Source organism: Microplitis mediator, chromosome 8 (assembly GCF_029852145.1).
Source record: "Microplitis mediator isolate UGA2020A chromosome 8, iyMicMedi2.1, whole genome shotgun sequence".
Taxonomy (NCBI): Eukaryota; Metazoa; Arthropoda; class Insecta; order Hymenoptera; family Braconidae; genus Microplitis; species Microplitis mediator.
The window spans coordinates 21,932,070-21,959,858 of NC_079976.1; the positions used below are offsets into that span (position 1 = coordinate 21,932,070).

Consider the following 27,789-nt stretch of genomic DNA (forward strand, 5'->3'; position numbering starts at 1 on the left):
GAGGTTATCAAAAGTTATGACAAATATTATTTAACATTCAACTATTTTTTGGTAGCAAACAATTTTTTTATAAGTCAAGATTTTGAAAAAATCACGTTATGTTTCATAAAGGTTGTGAATAGTAAATCAATTACATTTTTTTAAGGAGGCTCGAGTGAATCCAATGCAAAAAGAATTTTCGAATTTTAAGATTTGAAACTTAGTTTATATATAAATTGATACTTTATCGATGTATTCCCAAAATTTGAAAACGGTCAATCGTCTAGTTTCTTAGAAAAAAAGTTTCAAAAATGACATTTTCAAAGTTCTTATACATTGACTCTTATGGCTGACAAGCTTCCGTCATTACTTATTCTACTTTTTTTTATTATTAACCTCCCAAGCTTAAGATATAAAAAAATCACATAAGGTAAGGGGCCTAGTTTATGATCTTTTTAGAGTGCCGTCTGGGGTTATATTATAATAATTAATGTAAGATTTAATTTAATGAGAAAAATAATAATTCTATCGACTAGTTTATGATTAGTCAAATAAAGTCATGCGCGTAAAATAATTATTTCAATTGAATTAATAATTTAAATTGACGTTTTAAAAATTAACATTCAGAGACTCAGTTTCTGACCCTCAGAATTTTTCAGGTCGCAGTTTCTGACCCTCAAATTACACAAACCATGATTAGGTTATGAAGTACTTACCAAATTTCGATAAACTAAAACTATTATTTAGATAAATAAATTAAATATTTATTATAACAAAAACATAATTTTTAAATATTTAAAATATAAATAATTAAAGTCACTTTAGCTAGCGCCTGTTCTCATTATTTTTCATTGTAGCTCGTTGTCTTTTTTTTTAAACTCTTGAATAAAAAAACAAAAAAAAAATTAATTTTGTCATAAAAAAAATATTATTCTACTCAAAGAGTCATAACGATTTAAATACTATCGAAATTGACATTATTTTTACAATAATTTCATCACTCCAAGAATATGTACTTTCAAGATCTAATTATGATCTTTTATTTTTAAAAATGAACATTAAATGTTAATTTATCACTGTATTATAAATAATAGTAGAAAATAATTTAAGATAATTATAAATATTGCTATTTTTACAATTTATAGACATGTAATTAAACAGATAACTTCGCTCGCAGTAAGTTATAATTTTAGGGTCAACAACTCCATCATACCTTTAAAATTGAGCCTAGTTATCGACCCTCAAATTTCAACAACAAAACTCATTTTAATGTTTTATGAATGTATTAAAATAAATTTTGATTAAATATCGATCCATCTATTTTTAGTTAATTTTTTTTACTTACATGATAATTAATGCACAGATTCATTCGTCGTACCTCTTAACGTAAATTGTTTAGAATTTACTTAAAAAATGGCATCCTCAGCTACTTATGGCTAAAATATTTTTTTTTATACAGTTAATATTTTCTATGTTTTTTAAATTGCCATTAATTAGGCTCAGAATGAATTACAATAAATTAAGAAACAATTGATTTTCTTTTTAAAGTTATAGTTTTTTAAGTAAGTAAGAAAAAAGTTGAAAAGTTCAAAAAACGGGCCAGGGTCAATAACTGGGTCTTTCACCTTATCATCAACTTGAATATTTGTAAAATATAATACCATTTTAACAATTAGTGTTGCCGTTGTAATATTTAAGTAATTGAAGTTAAACTTTATTTTTCAATCTCGTTCATCGACAGAGATACATATTATTGAGGGCTTGGCAACGTCGCGTAAGCAGCTGAGAGAAAAGTCAAAGATAGAAATATATTAAAAAGTGAGACGAGGTTAGAAATAAATTTTTCCCGCTTTAATTTAAATATCGATGTTTAAGAAGTTAGAACGCGCTGTTGCCACATCTTTTTATAAAACCACATGAGACAAATACAACGAAGTCATTTCACTACTTTCTTTTATTAAATGAGTAATAATTATTAATTTATAAATTATTTATGTTATCATAAATTGAAATAATGAATTTTCACAACTATTAGAAGAATTAAGGAAACACAAAAATTCAGACACTACGTTGACTCACTGGTTTCGCTCGAATCCCCTCAAAAAAACAAAAACACATTTTTTTTTTAGCGTAAAATAATTTTTATATTATATGAAATAATTCAAAATTATAAATTAATCTATTGCACGCCTCGGACGTGATAGCGCGCTCTATAATCGACTCGTCGTGAAATCTGGATTTTCCTACCTTTAATCATTTCTACTGATTTTATAAATCACCTCTATGAAAAAAAAGTACACCAATGTCTAGAGAAAATTCTAAAGAATAATTTGGATTCAATTAAAAATTTTATTTAGCTACACTATAATACGAAAAAAATTATTTAAAATGAGACTAGTTGGACGTGAATTGGGATGTTCGTGTGTAAGTAAGATATCTCTCGAAAAACTCAATTAATCAGTCCAATTTTTTTTTCAATAGCTTCAGATTTTAGTAGAATAGAAGCCTTTTGAATACCACTACTGTAGTCCTCCTTCATTTATTATCAATTAAAAACTGAAAACTGATTATGTTTACTAGTGCTTAATCCGCCATTTTTTCCCCCATAAATATAAGTAGGCATAAAGATTTATTACTAAAATATCATTATGAGATATGATTATCATCAAACTTTGCTGATATTATAAGGCTCCACTTTACCATCAGATAATTTTTTGCACGACTCGTGCTTTACGATCAAAAAATTTTTTTCGCCTCACTTCGGCGACTATTTCAGTTATTATACCCTTGTTAGTTCACGGAATTAAGGTATTTTGCATACTCCTTTAAAGATAATTTAATGGAGATTAGTTCCATACTTTTCAAAAATTTATTTAGTTCAATAAAAACGAAAAAAAACATCAAAATAGTTTCAAAAAATTTCCTGTCCGTCAAGTACGGATCCCGTATACATGATAACTTGCGAAAAAATCCAGTAATTGAATCAAATTTTTTTTTTTTAATTCTTTTAACGATTTGTAGGTCCCCTATTGCGAATGACTAGTTAACTCAGTGTCGTTTAATTACAATTAATAAAAGAACAAAAAAGGCTGTATAACTATATCTATGTAAAATTAACATGGAACGTGATATATCTCTACATTATACGTACATTTATTCCACCAGGGGCGCTTGCGCATTACCGTCCTAAAACAGCTGTTTTTTTTGCTAATTGGTAGGCCTGAATTTTTTCAATTCAATTTTTTTTTATTTTTATTTTTATTTACATATATTTTTTTTTTTGTTATTAATCGAGATATTTTGAATAAGTTCTTTTATAATTATAAAAAAATACTAATACAATGAAAAAAAAAAAAAAAACATAACAAGTTTTAATGAAAGAGAATTGTATATATTTTAAATTTATTTGCACTTCCCGCCATTTTTTATTGTTATTTATTATTTTATAATAAATGAGCATTACGAGTCATGCACTTTTGGATTTGCCAATTTTTTTTTTTTTTTTTTTTATTAAATCACGACAAATCGACTTGCCAACTGTCATCCAACTATCCAAATTTAAAAAAAAAAAAAGAAAACAACGAATGTCTACATGTTTATTAGAAAATTTTGTAATTAAAAAAAAAAATTAATAATTTATTTTATTGTAATATGAGCATTCGAGGCGTAAACTTTTAGATTTTCTAAATTTGTTCTTATTATGTAAGTGATATTTAAAAATAAATATCGTCATTTTTATTATAATCAATTTTTATCTAATTGTAATAATACTCGCATTTTCAATATCAAGTAGATATAAATAATCGTTTCATAAGTACTGACATGAAGTCGTCGTTATGGCTGTTTATGAGTATTATTTAGGGTAAGGATTTGCGGTTAACCATAGCGGATGTTACCTCGACCAATATCTGGTTTTGGAGTAGAAGCGTAACGTTTGTGCTTCAGGAGTTGAGCTAGTGGCCATTGATCAGTACCGTCTGGTTTTATTTATTAAACAGTCATTCTTATTTATTTATAACGTTAATGTCAGCTGTTTTAGTTATTAAATTTATGTTATTACTTAAATTTGCATATGAGGTAAGCAGATTATTGTTATAATTTCCATAAAAATAGTCGTTATGATAAATTAATAGTAAATATATTAAATCAATATTCTTAAAAAAAAAAAATCGTTACATTGGAAGTGAAATATTAGATCCTCAGATCGTTTTTTGACAGACAGTTAAAATTTTGACTCGATAAAAAGGGCAACCTTGAATTTATTGAGTAATTAATTTGTAGAGGGGTAACCTAACCTTAAGGGAAACGCCACCGGACCTCTTTCTCACACTCAGAAAAATAAACAGGACTATCTTTGTTGCACTCGTAGAGTAAATGAAAGTTTTAAAACAACTTCTCTTGGAGACGAGTTAGCATTTTCGAAAATACGAAGTTTTTAGCCCTTTGTTAAGGTTTAAAAAAATACTACAGACTCTATTTTATGTTTCTAGTATTTATCTATTATGAATTAAATTGAATTGGAAATCGTTTGACGTTACCCCTTAAATAAGTTAGTTAATTAATTTTTTAATTTGAGCATTGAGAACAAATCAAACCAAGATGATAATCAAGAAAGTTGTCTATTTTTGCGCTCATTTCTCATAACAAGGATTACATTCCAAATATCGAATCTCTGATGTTACTTTTTATAATATTTAAATATCAGCTCGAGGGATTATAAAATAAATAATTTTTTATTTGAAATTCAAAAAAATTTAAACACGGCAGTTAATTTATTTATACATAAAATACAATGATAATAATAATATTTTATTTGCTTAGCAACAGCTATTTTACATTTCTACATCCAATTTCACAGTATAAAATTTTTCACATCAATACTCATTCTCGATAAAATTTTTTAACAATCTTTTGAAATGTGACGTTCTGTTCTCCAATTTCAGACAATTTCGGAGTTTATTACATTAATTAAAGCCTTTGTAGGCTAAACTTTTTTCAGCAGAATGTGTTCTTGTCGATGTAATATCAATTGAAAATGTGGTATTATAACAATGCTTGTCATTTAGTGTTACAATATTCTTAAAAAGATACTTTGGTGTCTGATTTACTATTAATTTATATATCAAAATGCAGCAGTTATATATCATTATTTGTCGTGTATCCATCCTACCAAGTGCTTCTAACATACTCTTAATGCTTGTGTATCTATTTGCCCCTAATACGAACCGCATGTATCTGTTATGGACTTTCCGAATTTTGTCTTATAGCTCTTTTGTATAGATTAACATGATACTGCTACACGGAGAAAAATTCCGCTCAAAATTAAATAGTAATTACAACGATAACCAACCATTTGTTATCTCAAATAAAAAATTACAATCCATAAAAAAAATTAGGATGACTAGTAGGAAATTAATTTTTTATTTCAATTACTATCTAAATTCTAATAAGAGATAATTACTTAAAAAATTCAAAAATCGCTCACAACTTTAATAAATTTTATTTTAAAATTGTAATTTTTATTTTATTTGAAACTAAAACGGTATTATCACACTTAATAAAAAGTACAATTGTATCAACTAAAATTTCATTTTAAATTTTATAATAATTATCATTAGATATTAAAAAATGTTATCTAAAATTAAAAATTACAATATACATTCAAAATTACTATCAGCTGTAAAAAATTCAAGTTAACTGTAAAAATTACATTGAAGCTTCGTTAAATTTTTGCTTGGAAAAAATCATTATTTACTCATTCATATAAAAATAGTTCAATCATACAAAAAGTAGAAATCGTTATTAGAATTATTAAAAGTTAGTACATAAGTCACAACTTTTGTTTCGTAGTTGATAAATATTACATCTCTAATGTAATTCTACCTAGGTAGTGTACATTTTAGAATGTCGGTAAGACAAATTGCTACTCCGGGAGATAAAATTACTATTTGAGATTGTAATTTTTAGTTTAGGGTATATGATGCCATTAATGTTGTATCCTACCCATATACTTGCTATAAATTAAGAATTTCTAATCGTCATTGTGGCTGAGCTGTCAACGTACTTGGTCAGGGTGTGAAGAAACAGTGAGGACCGGGTTCGATCCCAACGTCGGGCAAATTATTTTATTTTCAAGCTTTGATTATAAATTATTCCACGTTTGTATACGTATGTGTGTGTGTGTGTGTGTCCTGTTCGTCAGTAGGTAGTAGTACCTGAATACGCGTCTCCCGACGCGCGTGATTATTATTTAAGGAGTGGGAACGAAATTACTATCTGGATTGTAAAAATTACTCGTCAGAACACATCTTTCACAAAGCGCGTTAAATAATATTTACTAAGTACAATAGTAAAAATGATTGGTACATTATAGTTTTCATTTCGTCGTTAGTGAATTTTATTTTGAATGCAGTAATTTTTATAATCAACAGATATTATTATTCTAAATAAAATGTTGTAATTTTTACTTTGAGTTATGTAAAAGTTTTGATTTTTTTTAACATTTTGAGATTACTTTCTCGGATTGTAATTTTTTTTCAAATTTAGTAAAAATTCTTCAATTTTTTCTCCGTGTACATTAGGGTGAGCCAAAAAATCCAACCTATCGACTTTACGTCTTGAAAAGGACCTATATATCGAAAAAAAATATTCTCCCATTGGGCAAAATTTTTAGCTCAATTTTAAAAGGTATCGGTAGCCATTTGAAATTTCCCATTTAAATAACAGGCAAAAAAATTTTTTTTGATTTAAAATATTATTATTTTTGAACCGTGTGAGATAAAAATTCGGCTCTAGAATATTCTTGTAGGGCATTAAATTTCGTAAAAGAAAGTCCTGGGAGTCGAATTTATAAACTTGATATTTCGTACACTCACAGGCTATCAAAGTCTAGAGTAAATAGAATCATACAAATTTAAGGCTTTATTAGGATTTTCCAAATACTTTTCTTTTATTGTGATCGATAACAAAATATTATTTGTAACAACGTGGATATTGTTGGTGATTTCATTGCACCACATGTAGAACAAATTTTCTCGTAGTATTGACATTTTTAATAACAAAGCCTCAAATTTGTATGATTCTGTTTACTCTAGACTTTGATAGCCTGTGAGTATACGAAATATCAAGTTTATAAATTTGACTCCCAGGACTTTCTTTTAAGAAATTTAATGCCCTACAAGAATATTCTAGAGCCGAATTTTTATCTCACACGGTTGAAAAGTTATAATATTTTTAATCAAAAAAAATTTTTTTGCATGTTATTTAAATGGAAAATTTCAAATGGCTACCGACACCTTTTAAAATTGAGCTAAAAATTTTGCCCAATGGGAGAATTTTTTTCTCGATATATACGTCCGTTTTAAGACATAAATTCGATAGGTTGGTTTTTTTGGCTCACCCTAGTGTACATTATTCAAAGTGTGGAGCAATCACAGCTTTATAAACAATATTTTTCACATAACAACTAATCGAGTTATCTAAACAATGAATGATATTTAATTTCCTAGCTACTTTGTTAAGCGATTCTATAGCATTATCTTGAAAAGTTTAACTATCGTCTATAATTACCCCTCAATACTTTGTTTTACGCACTTCTTCTATTTTAGTATAATTTAATCTAATTGTACATTATGATATCAAGTTTTATGTTTTCAATAATTAGTAATATATGACAAAAAAATTGTCCAGTCGAATTGTCAGACAATTGACGTTAATTGACCAACGAAAAATTAACCAACTCTTATTTTTAAATTTGATGGAAATTCTCGCGTCAGTTTGTTGATTCTGCCCACAAAACTATTTTATAATAAATTGACCGAAAAAACTTTTCCGTCGTTTCGTATCTAAATAGAAGTAAAGAGAAATTATTTATGAATTTTCTTAAGTAAGCAAATCGGTCGTCGTTGAGTGATATAACGAAGATTACTTACAACTACAAGTTCTTGTCTAATCAAGGATCGGCAGTAATAATCGCATTTCCAGATCTTAGATTTCTAGTTACTTTTTAAACATTTATTGGACTCGGATGATAAAAATCTTCCGAGAAAGTTTATCTTAGGCCCAGCCTTAATATTGCCCAGAAAATTATTTTATAAAAAATTGACTGAACAGTTGACCAAATCATTTTTGACGTCAATTGGAACGCAATTGTCAGTAAATTTCTCGTGATCTTACTGAACAAAAATGACGGTCATTTCACATCACTAGTAATAATTAAACATGTAACAAGTTATCTGACGGTAATCTCGTAACGACGAACACAGATAATTTTTATTGTTAAATTATTAAAAATCATTTTTAAGTAGCTTATGATCATAAGAAAACGGACCAATAGCAATATTATAAAAAAAAAATATTTTTTTCAACGTTTAATCGAGGTTGATAATTTTTGACTTGATTAAATTGTTAATAACAAAGTGAAAATTAACGATTTTTTAATTTTTCCAACGGGAATCTATTCTATAGCGTTTGTAAAATAGCTCCATGAAAAGAAAAAAATCCCAGATTAATAGTTTAACAATTATCGCACTTTCAATGTTGATGTTCGTGTCACAAAAAATTGTTAATTAATTAATGAATAACTAATTGAAAAATTGCGATAAAAATTTTGGATCGCCGGATTATTGTTCATTGATCTATCCTGTAGGTGTCTGAATTTTTTCATTTCTTAATTTTTATATTTAATAAGTTTAAATAATACTTTTTTATTAAAGATCCGAAGTGGGCGGAGCTTACGCAAGCGAGAGTTTTCGTTTTCGGCCGTATTTTTAACCCTCTAGAAAAATTATAAATATTGGTCCTAGAGTTCGGGGAAGTGCGACTTTTTTTTAGGAAATTTCCTCTTTTTGGATCTTTTTTCAAATTTCAAAAATTTTGAATACTTTTTGAGATATTCGCAAAAAACAAAAGCCCCTTTTTTATTTTTTACTAAATTGTTTACAACTTTTGTAATTTTTGCAAGCGCCACTCCAAATTTTTCAAAAAGTTTCTAGATGGGATGACGAATTGATTGACACCTCCATCATAATTTTCAGAGGCGAATAAAAAATTTTGACCTAACAGGCACATGTTGACTAGACTAAAAATGAGAAAGGTATAGTGTTATAAATCTTATAAATTAGTAGTTAACTTGATTACGAAAATAGTGATTTAATCATGATCTAATTTAATGAAATTAGTTAAGTTTACTTTATGCACATATATCTCACAGTCGACAGTAATTAATTATTTTTGATAGTAAATCATCATTACATTATGATAGTATTGTTGTGATTCATTATATTAATAATACTATCCATTATCAGTGATAATTTATCACCAATTACCATTATTACTTGACGAATAATTAACTATTGAGTAATAATTGCATCTTTTTTTAATTATCAATTATCTTAATTATTTACTAGAGATGTGCAATAGTTCGAACTTACGAATTATTCGTATCGAATCGAATCGAACTATTACTATTCAATCAACCTAAAATTCATTATTTTTCCATGACTCCTCGAAATGTACCGACTTATATTTGCTAATAATATATGTATTAGACTAATTAAAAAAAAATCGACTATTTTTTTTTCTCTCGAAACCCCCTATTAAATAATTGCAGGGATGTGGAATTAAGCTCCAGTCAAAAGATGAGCTCTTAATATTAATATTCAGAGGTCGATCATCGCAATTTTCTATTTCCCATTTAAATAACATGAGAAAAAAACATTTTAAGTTTAGAATTTTGTACCTCGGCAATGGCTCATTATACAGATAAGCTTGAGATATAATTTTGTAGGGAATTGAACGCTCTGCAGTAAAAGTCTCTTAATATTTTTTGATAAATTCATCTGTCCAAAAGTTATTGGAGCTTGAAGTCAGATTAATAGTAAATTTCGAGATCTTTTTACTTTTCCGGCGAAACTATTAGACTTATCACAAAATGTCATAGGATGCTTTTTGTAGACAATTTTATTCCTTACAAATTATCTATGATAAACTTTTTTGAAATTCCGCATTGTTTTTTAGTTATTTTCAATTTAATGTCGAGTACTTGAAATCGATCAAAACACTATTTTCTTAAGAGCTTGACATTAAAATGGAAATAACTAGAAAATAATGAGGAATTTCAAAAAAGTTTATCATAGATGATTTGTAAGGAATAAAATTGTCTACAAAAAAGATCCTACGGCATTTTGTGATAAGTCTGATAGTTTCGCCGGAAAAGTAAAAAGATCTAGAAATTTACTATAAATTTGACTTCAAGCCCCAATAACTTTTGAACAGGTGAACTTATCAAAAAATGGTAAGACTTTTTTGTAGAGCGTTCAATTCCCTACTAAATTATATTCTGAGCTTATCATTGCAATGAACTATTGCCGAGGTACAAATTCTGAACAAAATTGTTTTTCCCACGTTATTTAAATAGGAAATAAAAATTGCGATCGGCAACCTCTAAATATTAACATTAAGAGCTCATCTTTTAACAGGTACCTGATTTCAACTCTCTGCAACTATTTAAGAGGGGGTTTCGAGAAAAAAGAAATAGTCGATTTTTTGAATCAGACTAATATGCATATAATAAATAACACATTATGTTCAAATTCATTCTCTAAAACTAAATTAGTGAAAAACCACTAATTACTTGTGAATATTCACTAATCTAAATTGTCCAAAGTATACGACTATGAATTAGTGACTATTCACTTTTTGAATTAGTAAAAAAAACAACATATAGAATTAGTGAAAATTTCACTGATTGAATTAGTCAAAAATGTACTAATTCACTTGTTGACGAGGATTTATTTGGAAAAATATTGTATCGTTGCTAATAATATTGTATCAAAATATTATTATTATTATTATGATTATTATTTGTAATTGATTATAAAATTTTTTTAGCAACTTGATCGACTAAATTAACAATTAAAATTACTTTCATACGGTAAATATTTATATCATAATTATAACTCATAACCTGAATCTATTGTCAATGATGGTTTTGATTCAGGTTCGGTAAAAAAAGTTGGAGTAAAAATATAAAGCTATTAAAAAATAACAAGATGTATTATTTAGCAACTAAATTAGGTTTTATTTAATTAACTTACTTGAATTAATACTGTTCAGTTGTATTTAAAAATTATCGTAATTAATTTTGCCCTGAATTTGATAATTCAACGATAGAATAAAAAGTCCTTAGGCGAGGCGCCACTAGTAATCATTGTAGAATCCGGGGAATCACTAATGAATTAGTGAATCTAATTCAAAATCACTAATTTTGTAGTGAATTTTAAGATCACTATTTCAATTAGTGAAATTTTCACTTATTTAGTTTTAGAGAGCATAGATTTATTCAGTCTATAGCTTTGAGATCAGATAGAGATTTGTAGATTCTAGTTTACCATTATCAGGTTTCTTAGTGACGAAATTCAATTTCTTATATTGTCTTGAATAATTTTTTCACTAATATTGAAGTTCTCAGATATATAATACACCATAAAAATTTTTTTGGACCCGGTGTATTGTAAATGTTTCGGTGTAAAAGTTTTGGTGTGAAAATTACACGGATAGAAAATTTACACCGAGAGAATTTTACACCGTTGTTTCACACTACACGGCCGTGTAAAGTTTCCCGGGTCCATTTTTACACCGAAATTTTTTGCAGTGTAGTTCTCAGATACATAATAGATACAAGTGCGTTTGAAGAATGCATTTCATCTCTCAATGCCAAATTTTATTATGCTTGAACTATTTTTAGTTATGATGACTTGTTATTTTCTATCAAGTTATAATTATTATCAACATAATTAATTATCATCAAAACCAAGAAAAGAAACATTTATTCAAAAAACAATCAAAAGACATCTCTACATACCCGTTTCTACTTATGATGTTAAAACTTAACATATCATCTTCGGAGATAGAATGTTCAAGAACTTATTGTAGAGAGCAACATAATTTTTCTCGGTTGCACGTCGATAGTAACTCGCAGGTCGATACGGGTCAGTCTACCTGGAGCAGGTATACTATTTTGCGTTCATACCATCTGTAGCTATCCCTGCACTTTCAAACCCATATCAGTTCTGTCTATTTATAACTAAACAACGTTTTTATGTACCTTTTGTTCTCCCTCACTTTTCTCGTACATTAACATATACCAAAGGTAGCTACGCCTTGAGTCTTTGTTAAAGATCGGCGAGGGTTACACGGCTTCCCTGGTACGAACACCCTGTCCAGGTGACGGCTAAGAAAAAAAAATACTATTCGAGTGTAGTAACACGCGATTTATGTTCCAAGGTAGTAGAGTTAGAAAATCATAGAAACTAAATTTATACTTTTTTTAAATTTCGTTCTAAGCTGAGCATTCAAACGTGTTCTTATTGAAGTATTTAAACTTTTAAATACTACTCTAATTGGAAACTATTTATTTAACTACAGAACAACTATAGGTATAAATATACATAATGCTTCATATATTATTATATGTAACTCATCCATCATATTGAAACTTGATAAATTTATTGACAGGATTCAGCTTTTGTTTCCATTGTAGTCATGTCAAATTTAAATAGCAATGACACTAATAAATAAAATTGTTCTGTAATTTATTCACTACTAATTGATCAAATGAATTAAAAGTTATTTTTTTGTTATTACAGATAAAATGAGTTTCTGTGGCGCCGGCATTTATTATGACTCAAGAACGCACAATTAACTGTAAGTAATTTATGTAAAATGTATGTGTGTAATTATTTAAAAGTTATGTATAACATATCTGGTCATTTTTTCGATTTGTGTACAACTAAATAACGTTAAATTATTCCTTAAGTATCGATATCTCAGTAATATTTATCGTCAGTACACAGCAAAAAATAATGCGTTTAATTTCAATACAAAATTCAGGTAATACAAGAAGTAGATTCAACACTTTAAATGTCGGTAGCAACACGAAAAAATGTCAACTTTTTTATTTCATTTTTGCACTATGGGTACACAGAAAAAAAAGGATTTCTTGACAAAAAATTTTAACGTGTCCCAAGAAAATTTTTTCCCAGCCCATGAAATTTTTTGCATTATGAATTGAAAACAGAAATTTTCTTACGGCGAGAATGAATTTTCTCAGAGCAAGAAAAAACTTTTTGAGTCAATCAATTTTTTCTTGTCCCAAGAAAATTTTTGTGTTTAATTTATAATACAAAAAAAGTCTTGTGCCCAGAAATTATTTTTTTCTGTGTACACTCAAAGAAAAATCCAGTTAATCTAACTATAAAATGACAGTTAAATAGCGCTTCAACTATTTTCTCGGAGTTATTCCAACAACAATATATAGTTATTATAAATATTTCAAAACAGTTATACTAAGTATTTTTTAGTTCAATTAACTATATATAAATAGGGTGATCCAAAGAATAACAAATATTTGTTTTTTTCTCGGAAACAGGTTCAAAAGTTTCATTTAGATAATGAAAGACGCCTGTGAAAATTAGAGCTCTTAATATTAACATTAAGAGGTTCCTCATCGCACTTTTCTATTTTCCATAAGAATAACATGGAAAATATTTTTTTACGTCTTCTGATTTTTATAAGTAGCTAACGATGTGTCATAGGAATAATTGGCAGTCATGTTTTTGTAGATAATTGAATGCTCTACAAAAAAAGTTTCTTATCATTTTTTGATAAATCTATTTGTTCAAAAGTTATTTGAGGTTGAAGTCGAATTCACATTAAATTTTGAGATCTTTTTACTTTTCCGGCGAAACTATCAGACCTATTACAAAATATCATGAGACCTTTTTTGTAGACAATTTTATCCCCTAGAAGTTATTTCCAATAAAGTTTTTTCGAATTCCGCATTGTTTTCTAATTATTTTTATTTTAATGTCAGGCTCTTAAAATCGATCAAATGACTATTTTTTTTATGAGCATGACATTGAAATGAAAATAACTAGAGAACAATGCGGAATTCGAAAAAACTTTATTGGAAATAACTTGTAGGGAATAAAATTGTCTACAAAAAAGGTCCCATGATATTTTGTAATAGGTCTGATAAATTCGCCGGAAAAGTAAAAAGATCTCAAAATTTAATATGAATTCGACTTCAACCTTAAGTAACTTTTGAACAAATAGATTTATCAAAAAATGATAAGAAACTTTTTTTGTAGAGCATTCAATTTCCTACAAAAATATGCTTGCCAATTATTCCTATGACACATCGTTAGCTACTTATAAAAATCAGAAGACGTAAAAAAATATTTTCCATGTTATTCTTATGGAAAATAGAAAAGTGCGATGAGGAACCTCTTAATATTAATGTTAAGAGCTCTAATTTTCACAGGCGTCTTTTTTGATTTAAATGGAACTTTTGAACCTGTTTCCAAGAAAAAAAAAATTTTTTTTATTTTCTGGATCACCCTAATAAATAGTTAACCCTTCGTTACACGCGCTATACGGGGATTTCCCGCACAACACTACTCAACCTAATAGAGTTGGAGTGAATACGAGTGAGACACTAGAGAAAGCGCGTGTAGCGGAAGGTTAATGTAACTGATTTTTAAATTTGCTTTCAACTATAAATTTTTGACTTGTTAAATTGAACTTCGGTAGTTAATTCATCTATAATTTTTTCATTAAAGCAAACAAAAATATTAAGTATCATCACAATTTTTTTAGTTAAGTCAATATATATTTTTTAGTTACATCGATTAAACAAATAATTAACGTAACTGCCCGGGTAAAAAAAATTGTATAGAATTAAACACTTAATTATATTGCTTTACAATTGTATCACTTGTATATTTTTAATCATATAGTAGAGACTATAGACTTTTAATTAGAATAATTTTTTTTCTAAAGTTCGAGTTCAATTTCACAGAAAATTATTCATTGAGAACCATTAATAATTAATATTAATGTCATGATGTAATATAGGATATACTATAAGACAACCCAAAAATGTACTTGTCACTTTATCAATCGACAGAGGCGTACCAGTGCCAATTTTTTTTTTTTTTTTTTTTTTTTTTTTTTTTTTTTTTTTTTTTTTTAGGTTTTAAATTATTTTTATTGAGAAGTGATTTTCGATACATATGTTTGTATTTTTTACGATGTTTCATTTGATGATTCCTATCCTATGTGGATTCAACTCATTTCAATTTTAAGTTTGATTGGTCTTTTAGACTGTAAAGTTTTTACATTTGGATGGATTTTTTAAGTTTCTAGGAAAAATTTGTATAAAAACCTAGTTTAATCATTTAGTGCCAAAATTCTTTTCAAGTTTGGAATATATCAGTCCTGAGAGATACATCTTGCCAGGGACACTACAAGCGGCTAGGCGCGATCTCGTGGCGAGCATCGATTAGTTTGAGCAACTACTGAATAGTTAGCTATACTAACGCATTAGTACCAATAACTAATTTTTAATAGTTGGTCTTTTTAGTTAAAACGACTATCGGTTTTTTTCTGAGTCTATTCAATAAATGTGATTTCCGTATTGTTTTGAGATTATCAATAGTGATAACAATTATTATTTAACATTGAACTATTTGTTTACAGTAAACAAGGTTTTTATTAGGGGCCTTTCATAAAATACGTTCGCACTTATGGGGGGAGGGTGGTCGATTACTGTGACATAGGGATGGGCGAAAGTAACAAAAATATCGATATTCTGCTACTGATATTTATTTTAAATAATAATCGGTAGTCTAATTTTTTTAGGATAAAACTATCGAAACATCGATTGTGAATAATGGCGCGAAAATTTCAAATATGTCTTAATTAATTTTTCTAATAGTATAACAAAAGTTAAAACAATCACCTTCCGAAGGAGGTATGAATTAATTTTCTTTTCTGTTCTCTGGTCATCTATATGAATAGAATTCTCTAAATATTACACTGATAGAAGGATTTCTTAGTATTAAACAAGATTTGTTAATATTTAACAAATGATTTCTTAACGGTGCCTTATTTAAGAAATATTTATTAATATTTAACAAATCATTTCTTAAACATCATTTTTTTGTATTTAATAAATATTTCTTAGCATCTAATAAACGATTTGTTAATATTTAATAAACGATTTCTTTCCATTTAAAAAATGATTTATTAATATTTAATAAATCACTTTTTAACATTTAATGAATCACTTTTTAATGATTAATAAATGAATATTTTATATTTAATATATTTTTTATTATTTGAACAAATTTTTTTTTATATTTAAGAAATTATCTATTAACTCATTTATTAAAATTTAATTCATAAAATCACACAGTTCAAGAATATATATATGTATATATGTTTTTGCATGCAGCTACACACATTCATTAACATTTATATTTATAAACAAAAATAACCAAAACAACCATCGTATAAAATTTTCTATTCTTTCAATTTCAAAATACAATTTCATAGTAATTAACACTATAACTAGAATAAACAAATTAATATTTTTTATATTAAACTACGCTGAGAAATAACATAAAATCCGTTTGATAGTACATGTGTTTTTAATGGTTAAGTTAATACGTGTACACCACTACAGGCTCGTGTGTAGCCCTCTACCGACAAATTCTCCTCAGAAATATTTATTAAATATTAACAAATCTTGTTTGGTGCTAACAAATATTTCTTTTATGTTAATAAGGCTTTGTTAGCATAAAAAATATTTCTTAATAATAAAGAAGTTACTTATTTCATTGTAATAAATATTGTTAATAATTACTAAATATTTGTTAAATCCAAAAAAGTCAATTGAGAAAAATTTAATAAATCAATTTATTACTCCTAAACAAATCCTTCTATCAGTGTATTAAAATATGCTTTGCCGACATCAGTTCCTCAGGTTGGGTTTGTGCATGTACGGGTCAATTCATTTTTCTGGAACGGATAAATATTCTCAGTAGAGAAATTACGAGACAATATAATTCTCGAGAAAAATTTGAATTCCAAAGCACAATGAAAATCGACGAAAAACTAATCAAATATTTTTTTTTATCAACGTCGAGAAATTTATTTAGCAAAAGATTAATTTATTCACATTTATATCACCAAATTACAGACGAATACGTTAAATAATTAAACTATTTTTAAAATCAATATTTATTGATCAACAAGTTGTAAAGCAGTACACTGACAGAAAAAGTATCTTGATTCAAGAAAAATTTTTTCTTCAAAATGTGGTTCTTGTTTTAAAATTTTTAATTGTTTTAATTTAAGAAATAAGTCCTTGAACCAAAAAATTGAAATTCTCGGATAGAGAAAAAAAATTCTTTGTTTGAGAATTTTATTTTTCGATGAAGCCTTTTTTGTTTTGAAACAAAATTCTGACATATTTCGTTCAAGAATTTCTTGCTCTTGGATTAAGATTGGCAAAATCTAGGTTTAAGACATTACCGACTCGTTTCGAGAATGGCGCGGTTTTTAAATCAAGATATCAATTTACTCAGCTTGAAAAAAAACTTTTTTTTTTATTTTAAAAATAAAAAGTTTTAAAGTGATTTTTTAGGACTACATTCATTTACTTCAGATATGTTAAAGTAGAAATTTATTTCAAAAAAAATTTTTTTTTTCATTACTTTAAAAACATCTTCTATCAAGGAATTATTACTTGAACCAAAAATTTAAAGTTCTTAAAATAATAATACGACATTTTTAGTTGAAGACAAGTGGTCTTGCTTGAAGAATTCGATCGTATCGATTGAAGATAATATAGTTTCGGATCAAGGCACGAGAGTTATCCATCGAAGATACAAAATCTATAGAGCCAAGAAAATCTAAATCAAGACAAGAATTTCTTGAAGCAAGACAATTGGTTTTCTTCAGAAATAAATTCTTGGCTCAAGAAAATATTTCTTGAGTCAATATAAATTTTCTATCAGTGTATTAATCAAATGTAAAACATAGAAATAAAAATAATTAATTATGAAATTATAAGCTCGTTTCATCATAATTGATCATTTTTTTTAAATCATGTGATTTACTTGTACTTAAATTCATAGTCGAATAAAATTTATCAACTTTTTTTCCCTGTCAAATTTCGATATTTTTGAAAAAAAAAATTTTAAAATCGAATGCACAAAATATCGCTTAGACAGAAGTCGATTGTTTGTAAAAACTATCAATAGTTCGATTAATCGATTTCTATTACCCGTCCCTACTGTGACAAAGGGGTTCGGGGTGTCAAAGGAAACGTGACGTTCGCGGCTCATCAAATGATTTTGCAAATTTTTCTATCAGTTTTTTTGAATTTTATTTTTGTGTAGCGGTAGGAAGTCATTCGTTTCATATTTGTAAGTTTGTTAATATTTCTGCGTATATATTGCCGTCATAATTTGTTATATTTACTTATGTTCGGTTCTTTTGTGTATCAAATAGCAAAGAAATTTTATTAGTGTTTTATTATTGCAAATAATAAATTTTTTTTAATTATAGAAATTTGTGTACCGTTAATAGATATATATCATTTACGGGGGAAGGGTCTATCATTTGTGATGCAATATTAATAGGGGGGAAGGTCGCAGAAAATGTGACATAGCGTGACGACGAGGGAGGGGGGAGCGTCTAAAAAAGTAAAATTTTGCGTGACGTATTTTATGAGCGGGCCTTTGGAGCCAAGACTAAAAGAATCACGTAATATTTCATACCAGTTGTTAATAATATTAAAACTTCAGTAGCTGTCACTTTGTCAGTAATTTCATCTTTTACCTTAATTTCAATATATTTAATAATAAATCATGTTCAATTCGAGATAATCGTCTATTTTTTAAACATAAAACAACATATTAGCCCAACTTTCCACATTTACCAAATAACTGCCCTATCAAAATTTCAGTGCGGATTTGAATGAATTTATTGAAAAGAATTCCCGGCATTATTATACATTTTTGTACGACTTCGAATTGGATTAAATCATAAATATAGTTTTTCGTTCAATGCAATGTCGAAGTTGTTTAACAGTCGATCAGCTGTTCAATCGCATCTGCGCCAGTAACTGTGAACCTCCTGTTTGGAATTTATTCAGATCCTCCTGGCGCCCAAGTTTGGGTTTGATTATGTTCCGCTTGCAACTCGATGTTCGCATGCTCAATAGGAAAAACAATTTGGCTCTAGATTTATGTTATATGTGGGCGTTAAAAAGTTATTGCAAATCTATTTTTAACAATAGGGTATTCTTTTTTCTCGCTAAATCAATCTGTGTTGTGTCATCAAATTAGTATAGTGTTTTTTTTACTAAATTTTCAGCAATGAAAACTAAATTCTAATACTTTTTATTCCTTATTATAATTAATATATCAAAATTTAATCTCTTCCAACTTTCCGCTGGAACCAATATTTCAATTTTTTACTAGATTTCATAGAAATCTATCTTTTGCATTTGTCCTCATGGTGGAATTTTCAAAGAATTTTGCCATAATCTATCATAATTCATCGAGTCGGTTCCAAAAATACCATTGGTTCAAAAGTTTATATATGTAATATAACGCGTCATGTTGCGACGATAGTGACCACAATTTTTAACGGATCTTAATGAAACTTGGCACACTTATTCTATGAACGATTATCACGTTCAAGTTTGAAGATGAGCAAAATCGGTCAACTAAATTAGAAATGGTGGACATTTGAAATTCCAAAAATAACGAAAAACTTTTTTGGTTTTTTTCGTAAATAACTTTTTAACGGGTAAATCTATCCTTTTTATGTAAAATGAACTTGATAGCCGATAGAAAAAGCTATATTTTCCTTTTTTTATTTTGTGTTTTACGATAATTGTTCCACTTTTAATAAGGGTTCAAAGTCACATAATTGACTCATGTGTTATGGTGATAATGCCATTGTTTATATCTTTGAAAATTTTTGATGGGTGATTATTAAATTATATATATATATATATATATATATATATATATATATATATATATATATATATATATATACAGCGTAACCTTAATATAACGAGCCTCAATATAACGAATTCCTCGATTTAACGAATTTTTCAAAATCCTCCAGAACTGCCCATAAGGACCTATGCAAAATATACCTTTACATTACGAATATATTTTTTAAACAACCTCACTATAACGAAAGTTCAATCGTTGCAGAATATAGATAGAAACTACTATTGACCTTTATATAACGAATTTTCCAGCCTATAACCTCTACGTAAGGTATCTTACAAATTATCCCCACTTAATTCCACAATGACTAATGTCTTAACGAGTGGTGATACGTTTAATTCTTCATAAGACAGTCATTGCTGTTTGATGAAATTTAATGTAAACACTGCTGTTTGTTAATGTTAGTAGTTTTAACGTAGCAATGGCTGAAAAATGGGAAAGGTGTTCTTTGAGTGTTGCAGAAAAACGGAAAATGATATGATAACTAACATTGGCAAGCAGACAACAATTTATAACTTTTTTTCAAGTAAAGAAACGAAAAATGAAGATTAAGCTATCATTATTTCTTTAATCATGTTGTTAATTTCCTACGCTTACATTCTATGTTTATATTCTATGCTTATATATTGATAACGACTTTTATTTTGACCAGAAACTGATTTAAATGTTTACAAATAAATAATTCTGTGTTTTGATTTAAATGAGTTGTTATTTATTAGTGGAAATTTGTTTACCTTGTTCTAACGAATTGAGTTTAATATAACCTCTATATAACAAACCTTACTATTACGAATAACTCGATATAACGAATAATTTCTATTTCCCTTTAGTTTCGTTATATCAAGGTTACACTGTATATATATACTTATTAAAAGTGGAACAATTATCGTCAGAAATCTACTTCCATTTCGGATGCCGAATGGCCTTTTTTTGTTACCCGACGTTATTATTCTATTCCTATTCATTATGTTATTCATTCAATAACTTAGTATTATTGATTGTATTAGTACACCCTGTGAGTATTTTCTATTCTTTTTTACGTTTCACCTCTACAACTTTTCATTATTTCACATCATTAATGATTTGTTCGATATTTGTTCAATACTAAATTTTACAACGGTCCATAGTATTTTTAGTCGCAAGGGAAGTCAACTACTGAACCCAAAAAAGTAATGAACCTCAGTAAAATGTTCTTGAGAGTCATTCACCTGTCTACTATAAATATTTAAATAGTATAATAATTATGTTAGCGGGAAATGAGAACCAAATTCTTGTGAAATATTTAAGTTAATTGTCAACGTTTTGTCAAATAGTTGACTTTTTCAGAGCTCCATAATAAAATTACATTCAAATTAAACATTATTAACCTCCAATTAGTTATGAAATAAATACAAAACCAAATTCTATGACTATTCCCCAAATGTCAATGATAGATAATTACGTACAAAGACGCCCCGAGTGTAAAACAACATTACTAAAAATTTATGGTAATTAGAAACAGTTAAATTACAATAACTGGGGTACATTATTTTTAACTTCATCATCCACATAAACACACAGCAATAATACTAAGTCATCATATCCTAGGTAGGAAAAAAAAACAGGCCCAGGCTTGGTCCAAGGTTGGGCCAAGCCTCGCGAGGCTTAGGCCTAGCATGGCAACCAAACTTGGCGCAGGCCTGGTTAAATTATGAGATAATGGCCTCGGGCCAAGCCTAGCAGCCAATTCTGGACCAATCTTGACAACCAAGCCTGGACCAAGCATTGGGAAAAAAATTACCAAACCTCAACTAAGGCATTATTTAAAATAATATTAAAAATTTAAAAATAGAAAAATTTTAAAAATAATTCCGTTGCTTTACTATTTCAGTTAATTAGAAACAAATTAGTATAAATTATAATGTTTTTATCATTTAAAAATCCTTGATTGTTGTGGGGCTCGAACCCAGGTCCATCGTACTACTAGACCGGACTACTAACCACCGCCCTGACTTAGATGATTTGTACTCGATGTTTTTGAACTGCTAACTTATCCATAGGGTCACGATCAATTGATTATTGAAGGAAACAAATTAATGTTCATTTAATAAATAAATATTGAGTTGTCTTTTAAATATTTTTACACGAGCAGCTACGGACACGATAGAATAATTTGATTCTTGACTGAAAATAAATACTCGATGAAAAATTATGTTTTATAATTTCTTGGACTTGTAATAATGAGCTATTTTTAATCTGAAAGAGAAAAATTAAATACCTAATAGGAAAACTGGTGTAGTACGGACCCCCCCCCCTCTCCAAAAAATTTGTAAAAAGAAAAAAACTCGGCTTCGCCTCGGCCAACAATTACATGTGATCTGAGACATTTCTTACTTTACTGCCCTACAAGTGTAATATACTATTAAATAGAATATTACACACCAAGAGAGGAAAGTAAGCCGTTCCAACCCACGCGTGTAATTGCCTACCCAGAGCCGAAGTCGAGGGTACTAAACATGTGGATTGAACCGTCCTATCTTCCTTCCTGGATTTTTTATCAGATCTGTACCTGAAAGTTTAAATTTTTACCTCTGTTCGTAGGAAGAATAGCGCATGCGCTAGTTTTTATCATTTGTTTCCTCATAAAAGAAAAGAACGATTTTCTTTCTCGTCTTAAACTCGGGTGGGCAATTAGACACGTGAGGTAGAATGTTCTACTTTCCTTTCTTGGTGTGTAATATACTATTTTTATTAATCACAATAAATAACTACACGGAAAGAAAATTATGGGAAGTTTTGCTATGCATTATGGGAATGGTTCCCATAATGGTATGGGAATAGTACCTATACTACTATAGGGATGGTTCCCATATATTATGGGAACCATCCCCATAATAGTATGAGAATAGTTCCCATACCATTATGGGAATGGTTCCCATAATGATATGGGAATGGTTCCCATACCATTATGGGAACCATTCCCATATCATTATGGGATCCATTCCCATAATGGTATGGGAATCATTCCCATACTATTATGAGAATGGTTCCCATATTGGGATAGGAACTATTCCTATAATATTATGGGAATTATTCCCATAATGTTATGGGAACCATCCCTATAATATCATAAAATTTTTTTTTGCACAATAGTGTAGAAATTTCCCAAAATTTGAATTTTCTTGAATGTTTTGTGCTGACAAAAAATTCTTGTTAAAAATTTTAATGTTTTTTTGCCAAATACGATTTTTTTTTTTTCAATGTTTGAATTTTTGTTTTTATGTTTAATAATATTTCTGTGTATTGTAGAAGTGATTATTACACTTCTTTAAATTAATTTTTTCATGATAATATAGGAACCATTCCCATAATATCATAGGAATGGTTCCTATAATAGTATGGGAACTATTCCCATAATATTATGGGAATGATTCCCATAATGGTATACGAACCATTTCAATAGCATAATGGGAATCATTCCCATAATATTATGGGAATAGTTCCCATACTATTATAGGAACCATTCCCATAATATTATGGGAATGGTTCCTATAATTTATGGGAATGTTTCCTATAAATTATAGGAACCATTCCAATAAATTATAGGAATGATTCCCATAATATTATAGAAAGTATTCCTATAAATTATAGGAACCATTCCTATAATTATAGGAACCGCTCCCATAATTTATGGTCGTAATTCCTATGATGGTATAGGAAAAAATTTCACAAAATTATGGGAACCGCTGCTGTAATTTTCTTTCCGTGTATTATTAATTTCAACAAAAAAACGTTATCCCTATAGATTTTTTTTACTAAAGTGAATTAAAAAGTATAAATACATAAAGTACATCTCAAATCTCACTCCTTGTTCCTCTTTGTAATGAATTATCTATAAAGATAGACGAAAGGTAAAATTATAAGTGCACCATATTTATAATTTAAGTACATAATTAAACATAATTTACTAAGAATTTAGACCAATAAATGATTCATAAAAACTGATTTTTTTTCTTAATTAGAATACATTACGATCATAAGTAATTGAACTGTAATTATCAATGGATACTTGACAATAATGAATAAATAATAATTAATTTCCATTTTTATCAAGAGTATTTGTAATAAGTAATGTAAATAAAGCATAAAAAACATTTATTAGTTTTTAAATACTATACATACATTTTATCATAACAATTAATTTTATATTCAGGCTGAATATATTACCATTAAGCACTTGAACTTTATGAGTATAATGTTTTTTTTATTAATTAATTCAAAGGGATAATATCTCAATTGAAGTCTTTTTCATCACTTATAACAATTAAATATTTTCCCAACTATAGATAAACATAAATATTTATTATTTTAATTATAAGTTTTAATATTTACACGATAAGTGCAATCGTTCTAATTATTTTAACGCAACGCCTAGATAATTAGTTCAATTATTAAATGCATCGAAGCATGTACATTTTTATAATTTCTTCAAGACTAAAAGATTGATCTTATTGACCCATATGTATATATGTTGCATGAAACAAATAAAAACCTGCGCCGTAAGGACGCGCACAGCTTCGCCGCAAATCTACTCGAAATTTTATTCGCTACCGTAGTAATTTGTCGTTGGAAGCTCGATTCGACTAATTCAACTTTTCGAATTATTTTAATGATTCGCATTATTCGAGCGTTCGGTTCGAACTTCAAATAAATTTTTTATCTATACACGGAAAGAAAATTATGGGAAGTTTTGCTATGCATTATGGGAATGGTTCCCATATTGGTATAGGAACTATTCCTATAATATTATGGGAACTATTCCCATAATGTTATGGGAACCATCCCTATAATATCATAAATTTTTTTTTTTGCACAATAGTGTAGAAATTTCCCAAAATTTGAATTTTCTTGAATGTTTTGTGCTGACAAAAAATTCGTGTTAAAAATTTTAATGTTTTTTTGCCAAATACGATTTTTTTTTTTCAATGTTTGAATTTTTGTTTTTATGTTTAATAATATTTCTGTGTATTGTAGAAGTGATTACCACACTTCTTTAAATTAATTTTTTCATGATAATATGGGAACCATTCCCATAATATTATAGGAATGGTTCCTATAATAGTATGGGAACTATTCCCATAATATTATGGGAATGATTCCCATAATGGTATACGAACCATTCCAATTGCATTATGGGAATCATTCCAATTGCATTATGGGAATCATTCCCATAATATTATGGGAATAATTCCCATACTATTATAGGAACCATTTCCATAATATTATGGGAATGGTTCCTATAATTTATGGGAATGGTTCCTATAAATTTTAGGAACCATTCCCATAAATTATGGGAATGATTCCCATAATATTATAGAAAGCATTCCTATAAATTATAGGAACTATTCCTCTAATTATAGGAATCATTCCTATAGTGTTATGGGTATCATTCCCATAATTATAGGAACTATTCCTATAATTATGGGAAACATTCCTATAATTATAGGAACCGCTCCCATAATTTATGGTCGTAATTCCTATGATGGTATAGGAAAAAATTTCACAAAATTATGGGAACCGCGGCCATAATTTTCTTTCCGTGTAGCTTCTAAAATTATAAAAAACTTATAATAATAATTATATATTTTCAAAACTGACAAATAATTCAAATTTTTCGAATAAATCGAAAGCATACGAATACTTCGAATTTTAAATCGACACGAATAATTCGTATAAATATGAATTATTTCTATACTCCTAGTTTATTCCCAAGTAATCATTATAATTCATTGACATATATTACCGATCAATAATTCATCAACTATTTATAAAAAAGTGAGTTCTTAAGGTGTATGTAATTCCCTTAAGTGGTGTCATTCCTCTGAAGTTGTAAACAAAAATCGGAAACAATCTACTCCGTAAACCAGCAGAAAACCTTTCCGCTATCTTCAAGCTCAATGAACTTAAAATTATTAGTGCATACACGTTTTTGAGCTCAAAAGAAATATTTATACACTGATGCTCTTAAGCTTCTTGAACTCAAAAGTATCTTTTTTCATATTAAAATTGTATATCTAGGATAATAAATTTGAGTTATTTCATAAAATCATTATTGACATCAGTCAAACAGATTTACTCATTTAGTCAAATCTTCTGTCAATCGACACGGATTATGCTCTGAAGCTGATTAGATTTTGAAATTGATCTGTCTCGTAGCTTCAAAATAAATATTTCCGACATACCTGCACTGAAAGTTTGAATTCTGTTGCCTGCTTAGAAGAAAGCAAGCAGCACTTTTCAGAGTTCGAATTTTTTTCATTATTAGAGGGTAGATCGACGCATACTCATCTTTCATTCATCTGTTCTCTCATAGCCGAATAGTGCCAACGTCTTCTCTCTACAAAAGAAAGGAATTCAAACTTTCCACAATATAGTTAAAAATACGAATTTCTACTGTTTTGCAGAACAAAAATAATACTTTCTTGTTTGGAAAATTGGTATATTTCACAACTAGGAGAGGAAGTACACGGAAAGAAAATTATGGCAGCGGTTCCCATAATTTTGTGAAATTTTTTCCTATACCATCATAGGAATTACGACCATAAATTATGGAAATGGTTCCTATAATTTATAGGAATACTTTCTATAATATTATGGGAATCATTCCTATAATTTATGGGAATGGTTCCTATAATTTATTGGAACCATTTCCATAAATTATAGGAACTATTCCCATAATATTATGGGAATGGTTCCTATAATAGTATGGGAACTATTCCCATAATATTATGGGAATGATTCCCATAATGCAATTGGAATGGTTCGTATACCATTATGGGAATCATTCCCATAATATTATGGGAATAGTTCCCATACTATTATGGGGATGGTTCCCATAATATATGGGAACCATTCATATAGTAGTATAGGTACTATTCCCATACCATTATGGGAACCATTCCCATAATGCATAGCAAAACTTCCCATAATTTTCTTTCCGTGTAAGAAAAGTAATATTCTTTCCACAAAATAGAGCAAGAATGCGAACTTTTCGTGCAGTTATAGTGAAAAATTGTATGTTTATCTCAGATGAGCAATCAAACATACGACTGAAATATTCTAATTTCCATCCTAAGTGTACAATATACTTTGTGTACTGGCTAAAAGCTAAACAAGTCACGAGACGAACCTGAAAATTCAATTTTTCATCGGATCAAAGTTCCAGTGCTGCAAAAGAAATATTCAAGAGATTCCAATAGTCAATCGCTCTTCCCGAATCAGAATTAAAAAAGTAGTCTAAGCCTCTAAATCCTACACGGCAAAGAGGTTGAAATTGTCATTCTAGAATACGGTAATCTGTACTTAGATTTAAATTTAGATTTTTATCAGATTGCGTACGATAGGTAAAGGAAAAAGGGCCAAAGGGTCAATAACGATGACGTCTAAGCTACTAATAATAATGAGGACATGCAAGTAGGTTCGAATCGAATATTCAGAATCTTTAACATTAGTATATTATTAAATAATTAATTGTTTTTCGTGCTCTCTTAAAATGAATCAGTGAATAGTACTCTGATCAGTGAATATTCACTGCACAAATAATCCCAAGTATATCACTAATTAAATCAGTGATATACTTGAGACTGATTCGCAGTGAATATTCACTGATTTGCAGGTCTTTAGACTGATCCATCTTAATAATGTGAACAATAATAAAAGTAATGTACTAGAAAATAGAAACTACCGAAGAATTTGAAAAATACTGCTGAATAATAATCTGCTGGCACCGGGATTCGAAACCGAGACCTAACAAACATCCCAGAGAGGAAAGTCCGACGGGCCCAGGCTTGGCCCAAGCTTGTAAGCCAGCCTTGGCCCAGCCTTGGTAGGACTCTGGAATAATAACATTGGGCCAGGCCTTGTTGCCAGTCCTGGCCCTGACTTTTTTGCC

At 28.4% G+C, this 27,789-nt stretch overlaps 1 protein-coding gene across 11 annotated transcripts in view; it reads left to right on the forward strand.

The window, feature by feature from the left end:
* The window catches only part of LOC130673967 (bromodomain adjacent to zinc finger domain protein 2B-like), a 174,700-nt gene that overhangs the window by 36,903 nt on the left and 110,008 nt on the right, over nt 1-27,789 (forward strand). For all 11 annotated transcript variants that reach the window (XM_057479193.1, XM_057479191.1, XM_057479189.1 and 8 more), the window contains one exon: nt 12,627-12,684. The gene's annotated coding sequence lies outside the window, so the exon portion shown is untranslated. The remainder of the gene's footprint in view (nt 1-12,626; nt 12,685-27,789) is intronic.